At 47.1% G+C, this 25524-nt stretch overlaps 1 protein-coding gene across 2 annotated transcripts in view; it reads left to right on the top strand.

The window, feature by feature from the left end:
• Nucleotides 1-25524, top strand: part of LOC117363772 (myosin-9-like) — a 201935-nt gene that overhangs the window by 27821 nt on the left and 148590 nt on the right. The gene's annotated exons all lie outside the window — the stretch shown is intronic.

Here is a 25524-nt window from a genome sequence, read left to right as displayed (position 1 = left end):
CTCTCGGGAGCGCATTCCAGGCATCCACTACCCTCTCCGTAAAGTAGAATTTCCTAACATTGCCCCTGAATCTACCACCCCTCAACCTCAAATTATGTCCTCTGGTTTTACCATTTTCCTTTCTCTGGAAAAGATTTTGTTCTACGTTAATACCCTTCAAGTATTTGAACGTCTGAATCATATCTCCCCTGTCTCTCCTTTCCTCTAGGGTATACATATTCAGGGCTTCCAGTCTCTCCTCATACGTCTTCTGGCGCAAGCCTCCTATCATTTTCGTCGCCCTCCTCTGGACCGCCTCAAGTCTTCTTACGTCTTTCGCCAGATACGGTCTCCAAAACTGAACACAATACTCCCAAGTGGGACCCACACACACTCCCTCGGTGATCACTTCCCCTCCCCCGCCATAAAAATCAGAATAAAAACGAACATACCTGCATCCAGAACATCAGCACCTGGCATAGGAAAGCCTAGAAGAGCTGCAAAGAGGTGGCTTAAGTAGTCTGGGGATGCGCTAGTGAACCATAGAGAGGAGGACTCGGGTCCATATGCCACTCTAACCACTGCATTCATGATGGAAAATGTGAGTTCACCAAAACTCCCGCAAACCCTACTGTAGTGCCATATAGGTGGCACCTGCAGCAATAAGGGTATTGGGGTTAGAGGCAAGTGGGACTAGTAGGTTTTGGGAATGCTTGGGGGGGCTCACTATAAATTATAAGGGGTTTATGGTGAGATATGCGTGTAGCACCCTTTTTGTGATGTTCACAGCAGTGCCCTGTAAGGTGCTCCACTGCTCTCTTGTTATGTCTGGATAGCTCTCTTATGTCATTTTGTTGACCCCTCCCACATTCAAAAGGTCTTTTTTTTTTTTTTTTTTAATTCTTTATTCATTTTAAAACTTTCATCAAGTGTACAAAAATTGCAACACAATAACATAGATTTAACCACTTGTACATCTTATCATTATAACTTATAGTTGTAAATATAACCCTCCCTCTCCCATCCTGAAATCCCTTTAGTAATTTTTATTTTTTCATATAATAGAGACCCTCCCCCCACCCCACCCTTATCTTACATATTAAATATAGAAATATTAGAAAAATGGCATCAATCATGACAAAAGGACGTTAATGGTTCCCAAATTTTAATAAAGTTTTTATAATTTCCATTTTGCACCGCTATTGATCTTTCCATTATCCCAGGACAAGCAGGCAGCATATTCTTGACTGATGGGTGACGGCACCGACGGAGCCCCGGTACGGACACTTTTAGAGTGATTGCACTCTAAGAACTTGGAAAGTTCTAGAGACCGCACCGCGCACGCGCGAGTGCCTTCCCGCCCGACCCCGGCGCGCGATCCCTCAGTTTCTTAGTTTCCGCGGAGCTAAGAAGTCGCATGTTTCAACGGCTGTTGAAAATTTTTTTATTTCGCCTTCCCGCTCGCGTAAACTTAATTGGGTTTTTTGCCCTTCCTTTTTTCTTTCTTTTATAAAAAAAATATACTTTTATTTTTTCTAGTTTTCTTTGATTTGCCCGGCGGGGCCTACTGCCATCATCGAGGCCTCGGCCTTCGATTTGGCGGAAGCCGTTTTTCCGTTCATGCCCCCCCAGCCCGGGTTCAAGAAGTGCCAGCGGTGTGCACGGCCTATTTCCCTTACAGTCCCACATAACTGGTGCCTACAGTGTCTGGGTCCGGAACATCAGGCCTCCACCTGCACCCGCTGTGCCACTTTGAAAAAGCGGACTTTGAAAAATCGTGAGATACAACAGAGACTGCTTTTCGGCACCGACATGTCCGATCCCGCGTCCTCGACGCCGGTCTCGGTCCCTGTTTCGTCGGCACCCACCTCATCGACGCCACGCGATACCGCATCGGCGTCGCAGCATGCAGGTAAGCCGGCTAAGAAGCCTTCCCCGCTGGAGCGTCCTCCGGTCTCCATTGCAGAGAGTCCAGTCCTGCCGACCGTGAGGCGCCAGCGGAAGCGCTCCGCCCCTATCGAGGTGAGTCCCTCGACATCGGGCTCCTCATCTCCGGGGCGTAGAGCGGCACCACAGGTACCGCAGAAGAAAAAGGCGGTACCGGTGCCCTCCCTCGATGACCGCATTGCGGCCATCTTGAAAACACAGCTTACGGATCAGCTCCAGAAGATCCTTCCAGCTCTCTTGGCACCGAGCCTTCCGGTGTCGGTCCCTACTGGGCCCCCGGTGTCGGTCCCCACTGGGCCCCCGGTACCGATTGTGGAACAGCCTATATTGTCGGCATCCACTCTTTCGGTACCGATACACTTGGCCTCATCGGTATCGATGCCTGTCCTCGCGCCGGAGCCCAGGTCTCTTCACCAATCGGTGCAGACTTCGGCACCGGTGCAACCGATAACATCACCCGGTACCGCATCGATGAGGTCGGGTAAATCGGTGCGCAAGACCCGACACCAGGAACCATCCACCCCTGAGAGTCGACACCATGGTTCCCATATTCGGGACCCTGATCTGTGGGGGGACTCTGAAGAGCCTTTCCTATCAGAAGGAGAGTGTTCCTCAGAGGAAGACGAGCCTGTTCTTCAGGACACTTCCTCAAAACCTGATTCCACATCTTTCTCCTCTTTTTTAAGAGATATGTGTGATTCTCTTTCTATTCCTTTGGAGGCTGAGTCTAAAAAGTCTAAAGCCTTTCTAGACGCTCTTGATTTTGACCAGCCTCCAAAGGAATTCTTGAAACTCCCTTTACATGACATCCTGAGGGAGACCTTTTACAAGAATTTGGAGACTCCTCTGACTGTTCCGGGAGCCCCCCGCAAATTGGATTCCCTGTATAAGGTTATCCCTATTCCGGGGTTCGACAAACCACAGCTCCCGCATGAGTCTCTCCTTGTAGAATCCACCCTCAAGAAGTCCTCAGGAGCTAGTGTCTATGCCTCTGTTCCTCCTGGCAGAGAGGGTAAAGCCATGGACAAATTTGGTAAGCGACTTTACCAGAATGCGATGCTTGCTAATCGATCTGGTAACTATGCCTTTCATTTTTCTTTTTATTTGAAGCATCTCCTTACCACCATGGCTTCCTTCGAGCAGTACCTTCCTGTAGGGAAACGTGAGGCTTTCCATCAATGCTCTGCATCTCTTTTCCAACTCAGAAAATTCATGGTAAGGTCTATCTATGACACATTTGAGCTTACCTCCAGAGCGACGGCCATGTCTGTAGCCATGCGCCGTTTGGCCTGGCTCCGGGTCTCCGAGCTTGATGTTAATCATCAAGACCGGTTGGCTAATGCCCCATGTTTAGGGGATGAGCTGTTTGGAGAATCCATGGACTCCACGACCCAGAAGCTCTCGGCTCACGAAACCCGCTGGGATACCCTTCTTAAGACCAAGAAGAAACCTCCTCCTCAACGGCCATTCAGACAACAATCGGCCTATCAGCGGCGTTTTGTGGCTCGTCCCTTGCAGTCTTCCACTCAACAACCTAGGAGGCAGCGCCAACAACAGCGGCAAACGCCTAGACCTCAGCAGCAGCAACCAGCTAAGCAGCCTCCTCAACAAAAATCGACTCAACCCTTTTGACTTAATTCTCCAGGGCATAGCCAGCGTTCAAACATCTCCACTCCTCCCTCAACCGATAGGAGGACGACTCTCTTTCTTTCTCAGCCGGTGGGAAGTTATCACTTCGGACCAATGGGTCCTCAACATCATCCGCCACAGCTACTCTCTCAACTTTCACACCCTTCCGGGCCAAAGTCTACCAAAAGAGTCTGCTTTGCACACTCCTCAGTCTTCCCTCCTTCGTCAGGAGGTTCAATCCCTCCTTCTTCTAAACGCCATAGAGGAAGTTCCTCTAGATCAAAGGGGGCAGGGATTCTACTCCCGTTATTTTCTAGTCCCCAAAAAGACAGGAGACCTCAGACCAATTCTAGACCTGCGAGACCTCAACAAATGCTTGGTCAAAGAAAAATTCAAGATGCTTTCCCTAGCTACGCTTTATCCTCTCCTCAATCACAACGACTGGCTATGCTCTCTCGATCTCAAAGAGGCCTACACTCACATACCAATCAACCCGGCCTCCAAACAGTACCTTCGCTTCATGGTCAATCACTGTCATTACCAATACAGAGTGCTCCCCTTCAAGGATGCCTCCTCTCCAAGGGTGTTCACAAAATGTCTGATTGTGGTGGCAGCTTTTCTACGCTCGAACCACCTTCAGGTTTTTCCGTATCTAGACGACTGGTTAATCAAGGCCATTTCATCTCAAACTGTTCTTCTGGCCACCAACCAGACAATATTTTTTCTACAACTACTAGGGTTCGAAATCAATATACCCAAGTCTCACCTACTCCCGACACAGAGCCTTCAATTCATTGGAGCGGTGCTGGACACGGTCCAGATGAGAGCCTTCTTACCGGACAACCGTCTTCACAATCTCCAATCGCTCTGTCAGCAGGTGCTGCTTCAGCGCTCCATTTCTGCAAAGCAGAGGATGATTCTATTGGGTCACATGGCCTCCACGGTTCATGTCACACCCCTCGCACGTCTTCACCTACGCACTCCTCAATGGACCCTGGCTACCCAGTGGTCTCAAGCGACAGACTCTTGTTCGCGACACATATCTGTGACATCATCTCTTCGTCAGTCTCTACAATGGTGGTTGATCTCCTCAAATCTCTCCAGGGGCCTTCTGTTCCATCTGCCTCCTCATCAACTGATCATCACCACCGACGCTTCCCCTTATGCATGGGGAGCCCATTTGAACGAGTTCCAAACTCAGAGCCTTTGGACTCCTCAGGAAAGAAAGCATCACATCAATTTCCTGGAACTCAGGGCAATGTTCTATGCCCTCAAGGCCTTCCAACATCTTCTATTTCCTCAAGTCCTTCTACTCTGCACAGACAATCAGGTTGCCATGTACTACATCAACAAACAGGGTGGGACAGGCTCTCGCCTCTTATGCCAGGAAGCTCAGAGGATCTGGTCTTGGGCCGCCACTCGCCACTTGTTCCTGAAGGCGATTTATATTCAGGGAGAACAGAATTACTTAGCGGATAAGCTCAGCAGAGTTCTCCAACCCCACGAATGGACTCTCGATCCTTCGACTCTACAGTCCATCTTCGACCAATGGGGCACTCCTCAGGTGGACCTCTTTGCAGCTCCTCACAATCATCAGTTGCCCCAATTCTGCTCCAGACTCTTCTCTCCTCACCGTCTGGCAGCGGAAGCTTTTCTTCTGGATTGGTCCAACCTGTTCCTCTATGCTTTCCCTCCTCTGCCACTCATGCTTCGGACCTTGTTCAAACTCAAAAGGGACCACGCCACCATGATTCTGATTGCTCCACGGTGGCCCAGACAACATTGGTTCTCCCTTCTACTTCAACTCAGTACCAGGGATCCATTTCTGCTTCCTCTGTTTCCTTCTCTGCATACGCAGCATCAGGAAACCCTCCTACATCCCAACCTTCAGTCTCTACACCTGACAGCTTGGTATCTCTCGGGCTGACTGCATCTGATTTTCTCCTGTCTCAGCCTGTTCGCTCCATTCTGGAAGCATCCAGGAAACCAGCCACTCTACAATGTTACCATCATAAGTGGACGAGGTTTTCTTCTTGGTGTCTCCTACATCATCATGACCCCAAGTCTCTTGCTGTGGAAACCCTCTTGGATTACCTGTTTTCCCTGTCTAACGCTGGCCTCAAGTCTACCTCCATCAGAGTCCATCTCAGTGCCATTACGGCTTTTCATGAGCCGGTCCAAGGGAAACTCCTTTCAGCTCATCCCTTGGTCTCCAGATTCATGCGAGGTCTTTTCAACGTGAAACCACCTCTCAAACCACCTCCTGTGATCTGGGACCTTAACGTGGTCCTCTCCACCTTGATGAAGCCTCCATTTGAACCCTTGGCTACTGCCACTTTCAAATTTCTCACTTGGAAGGTGCTTTTCCTGATTGCTCTCACCTCTGCCAGGAGGGTCAGTGAGCTCCATGCTTTGGTTTCTGACCCGCCTTTCACAGTCTTTCATCATGACAAGGTGGTTCTGCGTACACATCCAAAGTTTCTTCCTAAGGTTGTCTCTGAGTTCCATCTCAACCAATCCATTGTTCTGCCTGTTTTTTTCCCAAAACCTCACTCCCATTCTGGAGAACAGGCTCTTCATACTTTGGACTGTAAACGGGCTTTAGCTTATTATTTAGACCGTACTAAGCCCCACAGATCATCGCCCCAACTTTTTCTGTCCTTTGATCCGAATAAATTGGGACGTCCTGTTTCTAAGCGTACGCTATCTAATTGGCTTGCTGCGTGCATTTCATTCTGCTATACTCAGTCCGGACTGACACTGGAAGGTTCGGTCACGGCCCATAGAGTTAGAGCTATGGCAGCATCTGTAGCTTTCCTCCGCTCCACGCCTATTGAGGAAATCTGCAAGGCTGCTACGTGGTCCTCAGTCCATACTTTTACGTCTCATTATTGTCTGGATGCTTTCTCCAGACGGGATGGACATTTCGGCCAATCTGTTTTGCAAAATTTGTTTTCCTAATGGCCAACCTTCCCTCCATCCCTCTTTTGTTAGCTTGGAGGTCACCCATCAGTCAAGAATATGCTGCCTGCTTGTCCTGGGATAAAGCACAGTTACTTACCGTAACAGGTGTTATCCAGGGACAGCAGGCAGATATTCTTGTGTCCCACCCACCTCCCCGGGTTGGCTTCTTAGCTGGCTTATCTTAACTGAGGGACCGCGCGCCGGGGTCGGGCGGGAAGGCACTCGCGCGTGCGCGGTGCGGTCTCTAGAACTTTCCAAGTTCTTAGAGTGCAATCACTCTAAAAGTATCCGTACCGGGGCTCCGTCGGTGCCGTCACCCATCAGTCAAGAATATCTGCCTGCTGTCCCTGGATAACACCTGTTACGGTAAGTAACTGTGCTTTCTGTATATGTGGCAAACTGAATTCCACCAAAATTTAAAATTGAGCCTACTATGGTCTTTCCAGTTATTAGTAATATGTTGAATGGCTACTCCGGTCAAAATCAATAAAAGTTTGTTATTACACATTGATATCTGACTCCTTTTTCTCATAGACATACCAAAAAGTACAGTATCATACGTTAATGCTACGTGATTTTCCAATAAACAATTTACTTGATTCCAGATTGAGTTCCAAAAGGCTAAGATATGGGGACAATAGAACAAAAGATGATCTAAAGTCCCTATATCCAGATTACAATGCCAGCATCTATTAGACAAAGAACTATTTAACTTTTGCAATCTAACTGGGGTCCAAAAAGCTCTATGTAACAAAAAAAAACAAGTTTGTTTCATAGACACTGACATTGTACATCTCATTCTCCAAGACCAAATTTGTGGCCATTGAGATGCTGAAATATCATGCTTAATCTCAATGCTCCAAATATCCCTAAGAGTATTTTTAGGCTTTTTTTAACCAATTCACTAATAGTTTTATACCAGTGTGCGGCCTGATGTCCCAGAAAGTCCGCCTGAAAACATAGGTCTTGATTTGGACATTTCTGACTTGAATGTACTTTTGGTTGAGAATATGGTACAAAGATAGACATAGTGGTAGTCTGGACGGTCAAACACCTAAGACATACAGATGGACGATTTTCGAAAAAGATATACTTTAGATGTATTTTTCAAGAATGGACATTCTGTATCGCTTGGTAGACCGGTATAGTCCTTACAAATGGGTTATATGCCTCACTTCTACCAGCAGGTGGAGACTGAGCACAAACTTGTATAGCAAGCTAGAATCTCCCTAGCAACTCAGTCTGTTTCAGTCTCCATAGCAGGTGGGTAAGACTAGATCGGCTCCCCTCTTAGTATTGTTGGAATTTTGTTATGGACTCCTAGGTTTCCCTTTTGTGCCGGATAGAGCTTGGATAGGTCCTGTTTGGGGATCCATCCAATATTCGGGGTGTTAAACCCGGCGGGTCTCATACTGGGTCCCTCCCTCCATTTCCCCATATTTTTGTAGAGGTTCCTCAGCCGGCGGCCTGGCCCCCTGGTTGGTCAACCCTCCAGCTTTGAGAGCCATGGAGTCTGTTCTAAAAAAAAGAAGACAAAATCCTGAGGTGTGCTGGTCTAAAGGGCTCATTTCCCTTTAAAAACTGCCTTTTTACTGTATTTTCTCATCTAACCGGCACTTTTCTTTCAGCTAGGTCAGTTTTCAGCACAATGAGCACTTTTAAAGGGAAAAATGCTCATTGTGCTCCAGGTGTGAGGTACTCGCGGATGGCCTGTGCAAGCGTTGTGCAGGCCAGAGGGGTGGGGTAGCCTCGTCAGCAGCGGTTGCTGGTGGCCAGGGCACCCCGCCGCATATACCTCGCGAGTCGGCTTTGGATCGCGGGAAACTCGGGCTTCCCACGACACCCACGTGGAGGGTTCCCCAGCCGCCGAAGGTCAGGGAGAAAAGGATTCCCTTGCTGCTGGAACGGCTGGGGATTACCTTTACACGTCGGTCAGTTCCACGGCCTCAGCATCAGGAAAGTCCCAGGCTTTTCAGATGTGGCAGGCCGCAGGAGCTCCGATTTTGGCGGTTTCAGGTCCAATTTCGGCGGAACCTCCTCCTTCATCTCAATTACCTCAGGTGACTTTCCCCCTGCTCTGGAAATACAGGGGCAAGGTATGGCAGAGTCCCCTGCTGGGGCAGGGAGTCCCTTGGGGCTGCTGGGGGTTTATCCCCCTGAATTTATGTTAACACTTTGTAAAGCTTATGTGCTGACGGCTGGAGGTTCTGTGTCCACTCCGGGGGTCTTGGGGGAGGGTTGCCCTCGATGTCTTCCCCGGTGCGGCCCCACACAGCGGTGGTTTTGCCCCCTCTATCATCCAAATGCCCGAGGGTCTGTTGGGATGAGGATTTTTGCCCAGAGGAGCAAGATGTAATTGATGAGGACCTGGACCCTTGGGAGATTTCCAGGATTCTCTTGGGGGGTCGGATTCTACCAGCGAGGGGTTCGAGCACCCCCCAGCTGGCAAAGATGTGTCTGGTGCACATTTTTCAATGGGAAGAGCTCCATGAGTTAATTCTTCAGGTCTCCTCAGTTTTGCACTTTGAGGACACCGTTTTGGAGCCCCCGCGTATGGTGGACCCCTTGCTTAAGGGGATCTGCTTCCCGCTCTTTTTCTATGCATCAGGATATTCGGGATATTATGCTCTCACAGTGGCAGGTGCCGGAAGCTCCCTTTCATTTTGCTCACTCCATGGCCCACCTGTATCCCATTCCTGAAGTGGATAGGGACACTCTGAAGTTGCCAGTAGTGGACGCAGTGGTCTCGGCCATCTCTAAAAGGCATACCATGCCTGTTGAGGGTGGTGCGGCCTTGAAGGACCCGGAGGAACGTAAGTTGTAGTCCCTTTTTAAACAAAGTTTTTATATGACAGCTCTGGCGGGCTGGTGGCTCAGCATGTTTTTTCTGGGCCGAGCATGTCCTTGACTGTAAAACTGAGAATTGGGAATTGCTCAAGTGTGGCGATGGCATAGATCACAGGTGTCAAAGTCGGTCCTCGAGGGCCAGAATCCAGTCGGGTTTTCAGGATTTCCCCAATGAATCTGCATGAGATCTATTTGCATGCACTGCTTTCAATGCATATTCATTGGGGAAAGCCTGAAAACCCGACTGGATTCCGGCCCTCGAGGAGGGACTTTGACACCCCTGGCATAGATTGAATTGGGTGCTTCTTATCTTTCAGATGCCATGTATGACCTCTTGTGAGCTTCTGCCAAGTTATTGGCTTTTGCAGTGGCAGCTTGCCGTACCCTGTGGCTTCGTGCTTGGTTGGCGGACTCAGCATCCAAAGCTAAGTTGACAAAGTTTCCTTTTAAGGGATCTTTCTTGTTTGGTGAGGACCTGGACAGGTTTGTTCAGACTCTCACTGATTCTAAAGTGCCTAGTTTGTCTGAGGATAGGCCTAGGCCGCTGGCTTGAGGTGGTGCTGCTTGTGGGCGTGATTTATGCTGTTTCCACCCTGGTCGAAGGGCTGCCTCTTTTTCAGTTCCCTGGGCTCTCTAGAGGCAGGTTCTTCAGCGCATGCAGTCCTTTCTTGGGGCCCACCGAGGTGCGGGTAGCGACCCTGCTGGGTCTCCTGTTGCCCATCCAGCCCAATGACTCCTTGCCATCGTCAGTCTTGGTTCCAGTGGGCACCCGGCTGAGTGATTTTTATCCAAAGTGGGCAGACATCACGTCCGATCAGTGGGTTCTGGAGGTAATTCAGGATGGTTATGTGCTGAAGTTTGCCAAATCATTTTCTCGCTTCTCCCTCGCAGGTGGCGTGGAAACAACAGGCCTTTCGCTAGACCCTGCATTGATTGTTGGATCTCCAGGCGGTGGTTCCAGTTCCCCCGCGGGAGTGGGGCATAGGTTGGTACTCTATTTACTTTGTGGTGCCAAAGAAAGAAGGGACCTTTTGGCCCATCCTGGTTTTGAAGGGGGTCAACAGGGCTCTTCACTTGCCTTCCTTCCGCAGGGAAACTCTGCGGTCAGTGATTCTGGTGGTTTAGCCCGGGGAGTTTCTGACCTCTCTAGATCTGACTGAGGCCTGCTTGCACATTCCTATTCGGGCCTCCCATCATCGCTTCCTGCACTTTGCGATCTTGGGGCAACATTATAAGTTCTGTGCACTTTCCTTCGGTTTGACCACGACTCCAAGGACGTTCACCAAGGTGATGGTGGTCGTCGCGGAGATGTTACGCAAAGAGGGCATTGTAGTTCATCCCTTCCTGGATGACTGGTTGATTCGAGCAAAGTCGTTACAGGAGAGCACTTGGGTCATGGCTCAGGTGGTGGAGCTTTTGCAGTTGCTGGGATGGGTAGTCAACCTTGTCAAGAGCTGGCTGTCTCCCTCTTAGCGCCTGGAGTATCTAGGCATGCTGTTAGACACCTCCTTGAAGAAGGTCTTTCTTCTGGAGGCCTGGGTAAGCAAACTGCTATCTCAGATTCGCCTGCATATGGCGTCCCACTGTCATCGGGCACAGGATTTCCTCCAAGTCTTGGGGTTGATGGCGGCTTCCCTTGATGTAGTGAGGTGTTCGCAGACCCACATGTGTCCTCTTCAGTATGCTCTTCTTCGGAGGTGGTCACCTGAGAGGCACAGTCTGGATCACCCTGTCCCGCTTCTGGCATAGCTTGGGGCAGTCTTCGTTGGTGGGTCCAGACCCCCCATCTTGTATAGGTGAGCGAGTCTGGATCAGCCGTAGTGGACAGTGCTGCTCACGGATGCCAGATTTCTCGGTTGGGGAGCTCAGTGTCTAGGTCACTCAGCTCAGGGCACCTGGGCCACGGATGAGGCTTCTTGGTCGATCAATGTCTTGGAGACCAGAGCCATCCTTCTGGCGTTACTAGCCTTCCAGTCCTTTCTGATGGGCAAGTCAGTCAGGGTTCTGTTGGGTAATGCCATGGTGGTGGCCAGTGTCAATCAGGGGGCACCAGGAGCACTTTGGTGGCACAGGAGGTGACTCTGCTCATGGTCTGGGCGGAGTCACACCTTCAAGAAATATCAGTTTCTCACTTAGCCAGAGTGGAGAATGTTCAAGCGGACTTCCTCAGTTGTCACATGCTAGATCCCAGAGTGGTGTCTCAGCCCGGTGGCTTTTCAGTCGATAGTGTAGTTTTGGGGTCAGCCCCTCATGGACCTGATGGTCACAAGTGTCAACGCTAAAACACCCTGCTTCTTCAGTCATCGCAGAGACGGTCAGGCCGAGGGCCTGGATGCTCTGGTTCAACCATGGCCAACGGAGGAGCTGTTGTATTTGTTCCTCCGTGGCCATTAGTTGGCAGAGTTTTCTCTGCATAATTCGCCTTCTGGGCCTCGTGGTTCTGGTGGCTCTGGATTGGCCTCGATGCCCGTGGTACGCGGATCTGGTGAGGCATCTGGTGACGGAACCTCTTCCTCTGCCTCTCTTGGACAACCTTCTAACTCAGGGTCCCATTCCAATGTTCGATCCGGGTCTCTTTTGTTTTACGGCTTGGCTCTTGAAAAGGGTTTGCTTAGGTAAGAAGGGGTATTCAGATAAAGTGATTTCGACTCTCTTGGGGTCCTGGAGGCTTTCTACCTCTCGGGCTTATGTGAGGGTTTGGCGTCTATTTGAGGAGTGATGTGATTCATGTGGAGTGGTCTCTTTTCGCGCTTCCCTGCCTAACATCTTAGAGTTCTTGCAGGATGGCCTGGTAGGGGACTGGCTTGGTCTTTTCTCCGGGTTTAGCTTGTGGCCTTGTAAGCCTTTTGGGGGTTATTGAAAGGTCAGCGTTTGACTGCCAGGCAGGCAAGCAAGAGAAAGGAAGCCGCAGGAGAGAGTGAAAGAGGGAGAGGGAAGCGAAAGCAAGAGCAGAAAAGCGCACAAGGGGAAGAAGAGGCAGGAGACTACAGGGGAAATCGGCAAGAGTTAGTTCCGCCCACCCCCGACGTCGACCACTGAAGCTCCCCCTTAAAAGGGGAGGGGCCAACGAGCGCAGTCAACTCGGAGCTTGGGCAGGCAAATGAGCGAAAAGAAACAGCAGGAGAGAGTGAAAGAGGGAAGCGAAAGCAAGAGCAGAAAAGTGCACGAGGGGAAGAAGAGGCAGGAGACTACAGGGGGAATCGGCCCGTCCAACCCTCGACATCGACCACCGAAGCTCCCCCTTAAAAGGGGAGGGGCCAGTGGTGCTCAGCCGTTCGGAGCCTTGAGAAGGGACGCTAAAGGAGAGCAGAAGGAGACCGCAGCAGGTGCAGAGGACACACAGCCAGGCAGACACAGTGGGCGCAGAGGACACACAACCAGGCAGACACAGCAGGTACAGAGGACACACAACCAGGCAGACACAGAGGATGGACACAGCGGGCACAGAGGACACACAACCATGCAGACACAGCGGGTGCAGAGGACACACAACCAGGCAGACTGAACAGTGGCTCGTAGACTGTAGGGGGCGATAGCTATGGAATGGATAATGAATAAGATATGTTTGTGGAGTATTTTGTGGAGTTTTTCTACAAAAACGCCTGCTTTTTCTATGGTTCTGGGTAACTCTAGTTAGATACAAGCATATGTGTTAGTTAAGGCCACGCCCAATAGAAGCGTACAAAAAGTTGGTGAATAAAAATCTGAATATGGATGTAGCCAAGGCCAGAAAAACACACTACAGATTAATATTAAGGAAAAGCATAATAATATTCTTTTTATGTACTTTGCTATTAAGCCAGATCATAGAGGAAATCAGGATATACATAATACATGGAGGTATTAAGAACTCCATCTTGTTGTGATAACTCCATTTTGGGGTTTTCTGGTTTTCTGTCTTTCTGTAAGTAGCTTCTTCTTGGCTTTTATTCCATCTTAGTTCTCTGCGTTTGTTTGTTCAGTTATTCCTGCTTTGAGCCTCGTGATTCTAATTGATAACAGATGTGCTTGAGCTGGTTAGGATGATCTAGAAACAGGGACGAAGTGTGAGGTAATAAAATTTGCAGACGACATCAAACTATTTAGTGGAGCTCGGACAAAGGAGGACTGCGAGGAATTGCAAAGAGACTTGGACAAACTAGGGGAATGGGCAGAGAGATGGCAGATGAAATTCAATGTTGAGAAGTGTAAAGTATTGCATGTGGGAAGCAAAAACCCGAGGTATAATTATACGATGGGAGGGATGTTATTAACTGAGAGTACCCAAGAAAGGGACTTGGGGGTGATGGTGGACATGACAATGAAGCCGACGGCACAGTGCGCAGCTGCCGCTAAGAGAGCGAATAGAATGCTAGGTATAATCAAGAAGGGTATTACAACCAGAACGAAAGAAGTTATCCTGCCGCTGTATCGGGCAATGGTGCGTCCACATCTTGAGTACTGCATCCAGTATTGGTCACCGTACCTTAAGAAGGATATGGCGTTACTCGAGAGAGTTCAGAGAAGAGCGACACGACTGATTAAGGGGATGGAAAGCCTTTCATACGCTGAGAGATTGGAAAAACTGGGACTCTTTTCCCTGGAAAAGAGAAGATTAAGAGGGGATATCATAGAGACTTACAAGATCATGAAGGGCATAGAGAGAGTAGAGAGGGACAGATTCTTCAAACTTTCAGAAAATAAAAAACTAAGAGGGCATTCGGAAAAGTTGAAAGGGGACAAATTCAAAACAAATGCTAGGAAGTTCTTCTTTACACAGCGTGTGGTGGACACCTGGAATGCAATTCCAGAGGACGTTATAGGGCAGAGTACGGTACTGGGATTTAAGAAAGGATTGGACAAATTCCTGCTGGAAAAGGGGATAGAGGGGTATAGATAGAAATTTACTGCACAGGTCCTGGACCTGTTGGGCCGCCGCGTGAGCGGACTGCTGGACGCGATGGACCTCAGGTCTGACCCAGCGGAGGCATTTCTTATGTTCTTATATCCCAAAATGGGGTATAATAGAGAAATCCTTCTTGTATTAAGTATGAATTCAATATACCGTGTTGGATGTGTGAATGGGACCCCGAACGAATGATGGATGTTATGAAAGAATGATTTGTACTTAAATTTCCAATATTTTATATATTTTATACCTGAAGAAACTCTGAGGAGAAATCCTGTGGCAACATCTGGAAATGGTTAAGTTAGAGCCAAAGACACTGTACCAGTTTTGAAGAGCTCAGAGCAGGGGGAATAGCCCCTCCTTCTTCTCATTGTGTTGACAGGAACATGAATTTTTCATCAGGTTGACTTTCACACAGATGAACTGTCTGAAATAAGTTTTGAGTGACAAAAAGAGTATTGGGTATGTTATAATATGTTTATGCATATTCAGAAATTAATGTAAACAAAAATATGATTTTAAAAACTTTGCTTTTGAGTGTGAAAAACTATGTAAAGGAAGTTCTTTGTTTAAACTTAAGGACAGCCTCTGTTAATGGATTGGCTGACAAGTGTGATGTCATACTGCCTTGGGAAAAATATAAAAAGAATGAACCAGTATAGACTCAGAGACCAACAGGAGAGGTGCAAATTTCACGCCTGATGGGACTCCATCACACATATGATTTCTGAAACATGTAAGATTAACATTAAAAAATAAATTATAATATTGAACTGGTAATATATGTGTGAGTGCCATCATTCCTAAGCACCTCGAGCTTGGCGCAGAGCACAGCACACATGCGCTAATCGCTAATCAAGATACAGCAGGTACAGAGGATACACAACCAGGCAGGCACAGAGGACAGCTACAGCAGGTGCAGAGGACACACAGCCAGGCAGACACAGCAGGCATAGAGGACATCCACAGCAGACCGGCAAGCGGGCAGCAATGGAAGCAGCAGACATAAGCAGGATGTTGAGCTACCCAGTTTTCTGCACCGTCTGCCATATGTATGACTACCTCCCCTCTGGGAGGCAGTCTTATGTATGTGCTCGATGTGGAGAACTGGAGAGCCAGCAGAAACAAGTCAGACTCCTGTAGGGCAGAATACTGGAACTGGAGACACTTCAAGCAATGGAGGAGGAAGACAGAGATGCAGAGAACACCAAGAAAGAGGATGCAGCAAGCATCAAGACAGAAGACACCATTGAGAAAGAAGTCCGAGAGCTGGAGAAGTTCATAGAGGAGGCATACAGGGAGGCCGTGGAAAATCACCAGCAACAGTGAAACTGCCGAGATACATCTACAGAGAGCATGGACCACCCGACAGACAACCACCAGGAAGAAATGGGTAACAAAGCAGCAATATCTGGAAACAGCAGAGGGAACCCACAAGAAGACGAGTCCGGTCCAAGCCAATGCCAGGATGAGAGAAAATGGATGGGAATGAGGGACATGGACCTACGGCTAGTGGGATGGACTACACCAGGGACACGAACCTGTGGCTGGAAAATCAAGAGAAGATGGAGAGGACAGCAATCGTCGTGGGGGACTCCATCATCAGACAAGTCGACAGCCACATAGCTGGAGGAAGACTGGATCGACTGGTGACCTGCCTACTGGGAGCCAAGGTAGAAGACATAGTGAGCTGCATCAACAGGATCATCAACAGTGTGGAAGAAGAAAATACGGCGGCGGTAATCCATGTGGGGACAAAAAATGTGAGCAGCAGGAACTATAACAAGGAAGTACTGAAGGACCAGTTCCAGATGCTAGGAAGGAAGCTGAAGACCAGAACACAGAGGATAGCATTCTCGGAAATCCTGCCAGTATCCAGGGCCGACGAGAAGAGGCAGATGGAGCTGCAAGCAGTCAACGCATGGATGCGGTGCTGGTGTGAGGAAGAAGGATTCCACTTTGTGCGCAACTGGATGACGTTCTGGGGGAAGAGCAAGCTATTCAGGAAGGATGGACTCCAACTCAGCAGAGACAGAACAAGGCTACTTACAAACAATATCAAGAGAGAAGTTGAGAAGTTTTTAAACTAGGAAGAAGGGGAAAACTGACAGTCGACTGAGAGAGAGTCGATGGTTCAGGAACCGGTATTCCCGGAGGATATCGTACAGGAAGATAGAGGGGAAGACTCACCAGAGGATACCGTGCAGGAAGGTAGAAGGGAAGACGCACCAGAGGATACCGTGCAGGAAGGTAGAGGGGAAGACGCACCAGAGGATACTGTGCAGGAAGATATAGGGGAAGACCCACCGGATCACAAGCAAGACAGATTGAAAAGGAACATAAGAGGGAAGGAAATGCAAGAAAGGAACAGGTTGTAAACTCAAGTGTATGTACACAAATGCAAGGAGCCTAAGGAATAAGATGGGTGAATTAGAAGCTATGGCACAAAAAGATAACGTTGACATCAGCATCACAGAAACATGGTGGACTGAGGAAAACGTCTGGGACACTTTGCTACCAGGATACAAACTATACCAGGATACAAACTATACCAGGATACAAACTATACCGCAGAGACAGAGTGGCTCAAAAAGGTATGGACATTGCCATATATGTCAAAGAGGGAATTGAATCTACTGGAGAGAGCACACCACAACTGACAGATAAGTTGGAGTCTCTATGGGTCAAAATTCCGGGAACAAATGGACTGGAAACAAAGATTGGCATCTACTACCGACCCCCAGGGCAGTCCAAAGAAATTGATGGGGAAATGACAGACAAGATTAAGCGCAACTGCAAGGGAGGCAATGCAGTTATCATGGATGACTTCAACTATCTGGGGATAACTGGTACCTAGGCATCTCTGGCTGCGCTAGGGAGACCAAGTTCTTGGATACTGTAGGCGATTGCTTCCTGGAGCAACTTTTCAAGGAAAATACAAGAGGAAATGCAATTCTGGACTTAATTCTAAATGGACTGCAAGGACCGGCACAAGGTGTAGAAGTAGAAGGGATGCTGGGAAACAGCGATCAAAATATGATCCGCTTCGACCTGGATGCAGGTGAGAAACATCGGTCCAAAATGATGGCCACGGCGCTGAACTTCCAAAAAGGGAATTATGAAGAGATGAGACTCATGGTGGGGAAGAAGATTAAGAAAAGGATAAGCACTGTAAAAATGCTAGAGCAAGCTTGGTCCCTTTTTAAGGGCACAGTCACCGAGGCGCAAAATTTATATATACTGCATATCAACAAAGGATCCATGAGAAAAAAAGAGCAAAGAACCGGCGTGGCTCACTTTAAGAGGTGAAGGAAGCAATCAGAGACAAGAAAACTTTGTTTAAGGAATTGAAAAGGTCAAAAATGGATGAAAACTGGAATAAGCACAAACAACATCAACGCAGGTGCCATAAGGCAGTAAAAGGGGCCAAAAGAGACATGATCTAAACATTCAAAATACTGAAGGGAATAGACTTAGTAGAGAAAGACAGACTGTTCACCCTCTCCAAGGTAGGGAGAATGAGAGGACACTCTCTAAAGTTGAAAGGGGATAGATTCCGTACAAACATAAGGAAATTCTTCTTCACCCAGAGAGTGTTAGATAATTGGAATGCTCTTCCGGAGTCTATTATAGGGGAAAACACCCTCCAGGGTTTCAAGACAAAGTTGGACAAGTTCATGCTAAACTGGTGAGACTGGACTCATTTGGAGCACTGGTCATGACCTAGGGGCCACCGCATGAGTGGACTGCTGGGCAGGATGGACCACTGGTCTGACCCAGCAGCGGCAATTATTATGTTCTTATGTATTCCTGATGTGATTCGCTTCTTGCGGGCGGCCAAGTTGCTCACGTCTCCCGTATGACCCTCTGTTCCATCTTAGGATCTGAATCTGGTTCTGTCAATTCTAGTGCACCCTCCTTTTGAACTGTTGGGCGACTGCTATTTGAAAGACCCTACTCTTAAAGCGGTCTTTTTGGTGGCTATTACTTCAGCTAGACGTGTTTTCTGAGCTGCAGGTTTTCTCTTGTAGGGCTTCTTTGGAGTTTTCTAGGGAGCAGGTTGTCTTGAGGCCTGTTCCTTCCTTTCTTCCAAAGGTAGTTTCTCCTTTTCATGTCTATCAGGCAATGATCCTTCCAGTGTTGAGTATCCATGAGGGCTCTTCCGAGCAGAGACAGCTGCGCAAGTTGGATGTCAGTCGGGTCCTTCGCTCTTATGTGCAGAGGACCCAGGAGATCAGGAAATTAGATTGTCTCTTTGTCCTTTTAGCGGGTCCTCTTAAGGGGGATGGCACTTCTGAGGCTACTATTACGCGCTGGATCAAGGAGACTATTGCTTCTGCTTATCTTCTGAAGAAGAAGCCTGTTCCAGAATTTCTTAAGGCTCATTCCATTAGGGGTCGGACATCTTCTTGGGCTGAATCAATACAAATGCCAGGAAGTTCTTCTTTACCCAACGTGTGGTGGACACCTTGGAGGCGCTTCCAGAGGACGTTATAAGGCAGAGTACGGTACTGGGATTTAAGAAAGGATTGGACAATTTCCTGCTGGAAAAGGGAATAGAAGGGTATAAATAGAGGATTACTGCTCAGGTCCTGGACTTGTTGGGCTGCACGTGAGCGGACTGCTGGGCAAGATGGACCTCAGGCCTGACCCAGCAGAGGCATATTTGCAAGGCTACAGTTTGGCCTTTTCTGCATTCCTTTGTAAGTCACTACTGTGTGGATGTTCAAGCGTGTCAGGACGCGGTATTCGGTAAACGTGTTCCTGGTGTCGGCCCTTCAGGGGTCCCACCCTTGATGGGTACTGCTTTGGTACGTCCCATTCATAAGGACTATACCGGTCTACCAAGCGATACAGAAGAAGAAATTAGGTTCTTACCTTCTAATTTTCTTTCTGTTAGCTTGTAGACCGGTATAGTTCCCCACCCTATCTGTCTTTGTGCAGTGATTGTGGGTTTTTGTTTTGCTCGCATGCAGATTTTGTTTTTTCTACGGGTTCTAGAATTTTTCTAGGGCCAGGGAGAAGTAAGAACAGTGGCTATGGCTGAGCTGGCTTAGCTGGTGAGCTGTGGGGATGTTTTCTATACCAGGATTAAGTTCTACACATGTTCCAGCAATAGTTTATAAGTATTTGTTGTTTTTTCCACTCCTGTTCGGAGTGTGTTATACTGTTTTCATTTGAAGTCTTTCCTAGGTTCTGCTTGGCTATTCGGCAGACTGAGTTGCTAGAGAGATTCTAGCCTGATAGACAAGTTTGTGCTCAGTCTCCACCTGCTGGTAGCAGTGAGGCATATAACCCATTCTTAAGGACTATACTGGTCTACAAGGTAACAGAAAGAAAATTAGCAGGTAACAACCTAATTTCTCCTTTATGCCCTGCTGACTTTGTGTGACTAGTGCCCTTTGTCCAAATCAGACTTGGATGTTTCTTTTGATTATGCCCCTTCCACATTTCAAGTTATGTGCAGAACAAACGTGGTTCTCGGGGAGTGTCCCTGTACCTTTCCCTATTTTATTTCCTCTCCAGGGCTGACCATATGCTTTGATACAAACTGAGAAAATGAAGGGTAGATCTGATGGATGGAAGAAGTAGTAAAAGAATGCAAATGAAGCTCCTTACAAGAGTTCTTCTGAGAAGAGGTTGTCTACTCAATTGTTCAGGAATGAAGTGTCCGTCTTCCAGAAAGAAGATTAGCGAGGCTGCAAAAAACAGAGGGTACGGTACAGTTTAGGGGGTGAGGAGCTTATGTGCATGACAGAAGAGCGGGACTTGGATGTGATTGCATGTGATGATCTTAAGATGGCCAAACAGGTTGAAAAAGTGACGGCGAAAGCTAGATGGATTCTAGGTTGCATAGGGAGAGGTATGGCCAGTAGGAAAAAGGAGGTAGTGATGCCTCTGTATAAGACTCTGGTGAGACATAATTTAGAATATTGTGTACAATTCTGGAGGCCTCACCTTCAAAAAAATATAAAAAGGATGGAGTAGGTCCAGAGGAAGGCTACTAAAATGGTGTGTGGTCTTCGTGATAAGGCGTATGGGGACAGTCTTAAAGATCTCAATCTGTATACTTTGAAGGAAAGGCGGGAGAGGAGAGATATGATAGAGATGTTTAAATACCTACGTGATATAAATGTGCATGAGTCCAATCTCTTTCATTTCAAAGGAAACTGCAATGAGAGGACAAAAGATGAAGTTAAGAGGTGATAGGCTCCGGAGTAATCTGAGGAAATACTTTTTTACGGAAAGGGTGCTAGATGCATGGAACGGTCTCCTGGAAGAGGTGGTGGAAACAGAGACTGTGTCTGAATTCAAGACGACCTGGGATAGGCACGTGTGATCTCTCAGAGAGAGAAAGAGATAATGGTTACTGTGGATGGGCAGACTGGATGGGCCTTTTGGCTTTTATCTGCCGTCATGTTTCTATGTTTCTAATCTATGCAAATTAATCCGTATGCACATTCAGGTTGGAATTCACCCTGAGTGTGTTAGTAGGTTAAGACCACTAGATCCATATCTTCACACATAGATTCGCCTGATACTCAGACTTGTTAGTATTTCTTTGTCAACTTGGCAATAAGGAGAGAAAGACACCACCCACATCAAACAATGGCAAAGTTCTCTAATTTCCTCTTCTTTTCCAGAATGATACTCAGTCAGTAGGTTGGTTCCATACTCCCATCCTGATCCCCCACCTCCCCTTTTTCCATGGGTATTTCTTCTTCTTCTGCCTCAGTTTCCCACAACATTTTCCCATCCTCAGGACCTTCCTCATCCTTAATTTCAATTCTTCGTGGGGTTGGACCTCTGGTGTAAACTCCTTTGTTACCATCTTCTTTCCCCTGGGCCTTCTTTAGATAACTATACTTGGATCGAGGGGAGGTATCCCAAAGGGAAGTCGCTTTCCTAAAAGGCAGTTTCCTCATGGGACTCATAGGGTATGTATATCTGGGGACTTGGGGCAGTCTGGGGATTTCCCCATGGATGAATTAGAATCAGTCCTTCCCTTTTCCCTGAGAGTATCGCTTCTTCACTACAGTTAAAATGTTGCATTTCTTCCAGCTATGGCCTTAGTTTCACGGTAGAAGTATTAATGCAGAAATAAATTAAGGAAAAATTGCTTTTGTATAATTTAAGGTAGTTAATTGCAAAGGCAGAAGGTTTGGTTGGGAGATGGAATAGAATGGGATGGGGGAAGTTTATCATGATGATTGTATTTTTAAATATTTTGCTTGATTGTATACTGCTCTGATGTGTAAAGGGTGGCTTCAAAATTCTTATTAATCTAAACCAAGCTAAGCTTTTATTTTGTATTGGAGCATATCGATAGAAGACAAAAATGTAAAATTGCTATCGGTCACACAGTCTGGGAGTAATTTTATAAAATTGTTCTGCATGTTAAACAGCTTTTATAAAATCACTCTAGGATTATGTGCTTAAAAGTACTTGCATTGCCAAGAAGGCATGTACAGTAGAGTCTCAATTAACCAGCACTATCAAGCAATCAGAATAAAATATAAGAAATACTATAATACTTTAAATAAAAATGAAAATCAATTTCTGGTGGAAATTTAAGTGAAAACTTGGCATGCCACACCTGAGTACGCCCACGCTTTGCCTACCACATGTCTGGTAGTTTGTATGGAACAGTTGATGGTATGGCATAGTATTAGTTAGGCCTATTTTTAATAGTAACTCTCCAAGCAACCAGAAACTACATTTATCCAACATCTGTCAATCTCCATGGGGCCAGTTAACTGAGAGTCTACTGTACTTTTATTCCAACTGTGTATTCTTGAGCAGGTATTATGTCTGCTCAATCTAGCCACAATTTTTGTTGGCCAACATTTGTATTTTATAAAATGGGCATCTTTTCTATTTCAAAACCTAGGTGACCTCTTAAACAGTTATTTAATTACTAGTGTTTAAGCCCGTTACATTAACAGGTTCTAGTGAAGACTCCTTCCCTCACATGTCCCCTATTTTCAGCCCCAGCTCCAACCCATTTCCCCCTCCAGCCCCCTTCTCCCATCTTTTCCCTTTCAGCCCCAGCCCCCCACGAAGCAGGTGTCATCCCCGTAGCACATGCTGCCGCGGAAAAGGAGCGGAGTGTGGGGAAGAGGGAGGATGAGCCTGTTAGAGCTGGTTCCTGCGTATCTGCTCTGAGGTGAGCCAACCCACCGCCATTTTCCACTTTCGACGTCGTGTTCCGGACGCAGTAGCCTGGGAGCCAGGTCCCCTATGCCCACGCTCCGTTACTATTCAGATGCAATCATCTCTCTGTCTCGCAGCGGGCTTGCCAGCTCCGACCAGACAAAGTTCATTTTTTAGTTCAAAGCCGATGCTGCGTCTCCTCTCTCGATCCCCACCAGAGTCAGAAATCTTCTCTGACTTGGTGAGGTTCGATAGAGGAGCCGCGATGGGGGCTTTGAACAAAAAAATGAACTTTGTGTGGCCGGAGCCGGCAAGCCTGCTGCGAGACACAGAGATGCGTGGTAAGCGCGCATGCGCACTCTGCCGGCCACGGAACTACAGATCAGGCAACACGACTTAAGAGTGCGCATGTGCGCTTAGCGTTTTATTATTATAGATGAAAAAATCTGGTCAATAAGAACTCAACACCAATAGAGTTGGTACTTATGAGTCTGAAGGTTGCAGAGTTCAGCCTTTCTCTCCATAACAATATCCTCTAATGATCTGCAATGAAGAGATCGTGCTCAACTCATTACTGAAGATTCTCAAATCTGAGCAACGCTGTGCCTTAAGTTTTTATATCTAGGCAGAACATGAGTAAACATCAACAAACAAACTTCCAGCCCACGGTCAAACCCGCTCATGTAAAGTAAGTGCACAAACCTGCCTGGCTGTATACAGCACTGTAGACTCCCCAACACTAAAACACTGCAGATGTAGTCAGTGTTTAATTTCAAGTTCGCACCTTTATAAGGAAAGGAAAAAAAATGCCGCTTATAACTCCCCCAGGAGAATTGATAGTACAGTACTTCGACTCAGAGGTTACTTCTGCTCTTGGATACAGGACACGTTAAAAGAGAGGAGCACGTGATGCACGCTGACCTAGTTCGATTCCTCTGATGGCCTGTAGATGAATGTCTTTAAACCTGGAAGTGAGCTGATGAATGTTTCGGCAGCTCATGAGCGCTGTAGTGCTGGTGGGAGGTTTGGGCTCGTGAGAGAGATGAGGGTTCGCGGGTCGCTGAGGGTGACTTGCGTGCTATTGCAGGCAGTTGCTGTAGCGCTGTTCCTTCGCGGCTTTTTCCCTGCACCACAGAGAGATGCGTGGTAAGCGCGCATTCGCACTCTGCTGGCCACGGAACTACAGATCAGGCAACACGGCATTAAGAGTGCACATACGCGCTTAGCGTTTTATTATTATAGATTGTTTTACAGAAACAAGCAAAAATGTGGAGGAAAAGTCCAATATCTATTAAAGTTTAAATTGCAAATGGCTTAAAATGACTCGATATGGCCATGTTTCAGCAAAACATATGCCTGTGTCAGAAGACCAAGAGCACTATAAATAAATGCAAACATAGGCCTCCTTTTAATAGATACATTAATAAATAGTATGGGACCAAATGTCAAAACTGGCCAAAATTAAAACTCAAACGATAAATAATATATTTTAAAACATTGCATTATGTGACAAAGCCCAAAACTGGACTGTCTTCCTCATTCTGTAACTTTGGTTTCTGGATCCTATTTACAAATTGAGTTTTCTGCTAAGATTTTGGGAGTCCTTTTGACTCCTCTCTCTCTTTCAAGGAACAAATTAACTCTGGTCAAGAAATGCTTTTTTAATCTGCGCATGTTGAGGAAGGTTAAACATCTCTTTCATCACCGTCACTTTTCTGTTATTGTTCAGTCAATTATATTATCTCATCTTGATTACTGCAATGTTATCTACCTCAGTATTACAAAAACTTGTCTCTACAGACTGCAACTGATTCAAAATACTGCTGCGAAACGTAAATTCGTTCATGTGACTCCATTGCTTCAGAGTCTTCATTGGCTCCCGGTTTATTTTAGAGTTCAGTTTAAATGTGCTTGTGTTCTTTTTAAAATCCTATATGGTATCATTACTCCTGTTATTCCTTTATCTTGGAATCTTTATAGATTCTCTTTTGCAAGAGGCAACCAACAATTTAAACTATCTCTTCCTTCCAGAAAAGGGATTAAAGGAGTCAAGATTTTTAGTCAATCTTTCATTTTTAAGTTTCCTCAACTTTGGAATGGTCTTTCGTTTCTTTTAAGGAGTTCTGGTTCGCTTCAATTCTTTCGTAAATTTTTAAAGACCACTTTATTTGCTAAACACTTTGAAAATTAATTTTCCTGAAATTTAGCCTTCATCTCTTATGGTTTTTATCTGTTAAATTAACTATTGTAAACCGAGTCGAGCTTTCTTAGAATGATGATTCGGTATATAAAGCCAAGCCTTAGATTAGATTAGAAAGCAAACCACAGCTATTAGTAACAGATAAAATGTGTAGTGTAACATAAAAAATATTCCCCTTCTTTTACGAATGCATAGCGTGGGTTTTAGCGCCAGTAGCAGCGGTAACTGCTCTGACGCTCACATGAATTCTTTGTGCGTCGGACAAAACTTGAAACTGCCCTAGTGATGTGATACAGACATCTGGGAATCATTTTAATTTTTCCATCCTGCTAGAGTTATCAAAACTTTTTTTTTTCTTTCACTAAACCTTATTTACCATCCTGTATGTTGTCATGATTTGTTAAAGTCCCTGTCATCCTCTATAATAAAACCCTAAGTGTGCATGCGCACTTAGGGTTATGTGATAGCTGCCGCTGTGCTGTGTCCCTTCGTGCCGAATTCCATTTTGGAACATGGAGGCAGGGAACACGCCGGCGACACTCCCCTCCCGCCCTCACTCACCAACTGCTGCCAACAGCGCTGCTCCTCTTCAAAGCAGCCTGCTAAGGATCACGGCCGGCTGTAGGGAACCTCTCAGGCCGCTCTGATGTACGCGATTGCATCAAAGGGAACGTGCTACCGAGGTGCAGAGTGGCCTGCGAGGTTCGCTACAGCTGGCCGCGATCCTCAACAGGCTGCTTTTGAAGAAGAGCATCAGTGATTCAAAAACACCAGGAAGCCGGCTGCAGGGGGAGCAGGGAAGGAGTGCTGCTAGACAGGGGGAGCAGGGAAAAGGGATAGGGGGAGCAGGTAAAGAGTGCTGCTGGACAGGGGGAGCAGGGAAGAGGTGCTGCTGGACAGGGGGGAAGTAAAACAA

The sequence above is a fragment of the Geotrypetes seraphini genome, chromosome 7 (genome assembly GCF_902459505.1).
Source record: "Geotrypetes seraphini chromosome 7, aGeoSer1.1, whole genome shotgun sequence".
NCBI classification, from domain to species: Eukaryota; Metazoa; Chordata; class Amphibia; order Gymnophiona; family Dermophiidae; genus Geotrypetes; species Geotrypetes seraphini.
The sequence above is the reverse complement of the archived record's forward strand: the minus strand, read 5'-3'. Positions and strand labels throughout refer to the sequence as shown.